Genomic DNA, 2,161 nt, shown 5'->3' with positions numbered 1-2,161 from the left:
CCTGGCTTGGGAGGCCAACAACAGGCCATGACAGCCTGCATGAATTTTGTGGTCTGTGAAGTATCTCAGTATGACACAACACAATTCCACTGCTGGCTAGAGTAGGACAAACAAACATCTCATGTGGGCCAATCAGAAGCTTGACAAAAGGTAACAGACTCTCATGGACTACCAACAATGATTGTAGGGAATCATATGTGTGAGCTGATGTCTATGTTCCATGGCTTTTACAGTCATGTTAAATGTGTAAAAAGTACCGTTAGCAAGGTTGGCACTAGCACCACTTTGGCCACATCTGTCTTTGCACAAAAGTTGCCTGATGTTATCAAAGGAGGATACTGCACTCTTAATGTCACAAGCCACAAACTGCTTTCGTTGTCTATACATAAATAGATACAGCAAACTAAGTTTCTGAATATTTTCATACTGGCAAGAGTAAAGGTCTATTGGCAGTGAGCTTGCAGAGGATATGTACTTGCACACTTCCAGATGGGGCTTGAAACCACAATCCCTGACTTAGGAGGCCCGTAACTTATCTATTAGGCCACTGGGGCTTTTTGTTAATGGGGGGATGCACAAACATTGGCTTTAAACAACACAAAGGCCACTGGCAGATTTGAAGAAGTTATAATCTTTAACGCAGTACAAACTGTGTGTATTTTACTCCAGTTAGATTGTGTGTTGTTCACTTCACCTGATGTTGGTTTTAATGTTGTGACTGATCGCTGAAGCCATGCATGTCGGTTTACACATGTACTCGTGAGGTATGTTGGGCCTAAAGTCAGAGTTTTCAGTGTCATGGTAGCTGGTACTGCAGACCTTATCTGTTCTATAGCAGGTTCGGTTCAGAGTTTAGGATATAAATCAGCTCTAAGAAGCTCAATTCTTTCAATATTCTCTATGAACGATGAAGATTCTCAGCCGAGGGAATGCTGTATATCTGCAAACCTGTTGGTCTGTACGTTAGAAATCCCACTGGATGAAGCCGTGAAGTTACAGTGGCACAAACTGTATGTGTCGTGTTGCTATGGGAACCTACATGCATTCAGTTAGTGATGCAGAAAATACATAAATAAGTCTTTCTGCTTGGTCCTGATTTGCTGCCAAGTCTGTTTAATGCTGCTGGCACTGCAACTATTAGAACTCAGATTAGAAAACCAATTGGTCTGTTGGTATTTATCACAAAGAATATTCAGTCAGTAACATTCATTTTACTTTGATTTGGCCAAAAACTTAAGTAATTTAGTGACCTGAATACGCTTGTTAGAGATCATGTTTAAATGAATGAAGTTTAAGTTTAAGAGCTGTATTTTGAGAGTCACTGAGTGGTAAAATAAATACATTACCTTGCAGTATGAACATTTTTTTTGTTAAGGCAGCTAAATTAGAGAAGAAAGGAAGCCTGGCTATGTCCAACTTGCTTTGCAGTACATCGTTATAGTCCCTATGCTGACATGAAAGACAGCATAATTCAGGATTTTTGGAGATGAAGCTTGATCAGATTCAGTCTTGGAATGTATAATATTTCTGCCTTTATGAAACTTTGATGCCACATTGCTGGAGTAGCTTTCAAAGCCAATGTCTTTAAGGGCCAGTACTGCTAAGAAAAAGCTGTTAGCAGAGGATGGTTTCGATCCATCGACCTCTGGGTTATGGGCCCAGCACGCTTCCGCTGCGCCACTCTGCTGTGCATAGCTATGCTACAACTTCAACCCACAATCCTTTACTTATGAGGACAATGACTTCTCTATTAGGCTTAGGGCAGTGTAGTGAGCATAAAGAGGTACATGAACAGCAGGCTGTAAACATGGTAATGCAAAGCACTGAAAACACTGGCGCCATGGGACAAAAGCAGTGATGTAATGAGGCAACAACGCTAATAGTGGCTGAATAACACAGCGACCACTGAGGTCACTGGCAGCGATAAAGAGACAAAGAGAAACAAAAGGAGGAGACAATGGAAATTCAAAACATGTGGAAGTTGTAATATCTGACGTTGTACAAACACCAGCTGCCATACTGACCTGTCTGTCATTAGGACAAACCAGAAAGTTCATCCAGACATTGTCATTTTTATTGCCATCGCATGGAAAACAGCAATGACAGCTTACATTAATGTTGTGGTCTCTAAAGTATCTCAGTCCGAAAACACAAAAACACA

The 2,161-nt window shown here is 41.0% G+C and overlaps 1 non-coding gene across 1 annotated transcript; it reads right to left on the bottom strand.

Moving 5' to 3' along the window:
• Window positions 1-1,615: 1,615 nt before the first annotated feature.
• trnam-cau (transfer RNA methionine (anticodon CAU)) lies at window positions 1,616-1,687 on the bottom strand. Its single transcript has one exon. It is a non-coding gene; the product is annotated as a tRNA-Met (tRNA).
• Between the last annotated feature and the right edge of the window lie 474 nt (window positions 1,688-2,161).

The sequence above is a fragment of the Stegastes partitus genome, unplaced genomic scaffold (assembly GCF_000690725.1).
Source record: "Stegastes partitus isolate 25-593 unplaced genomic scaffold, Stegastes_partitus-1.0.2 Scaffold4137, whole genome shotgun sequence".
NCBI lineage: Eukaryota > Metazoa > Chordata > Actinopteri > Pomacentridae > Stegastes > Stegastes partitus.
This window is presented reverse-complemented; position numbering and strand designations above follow the sequence as displayed.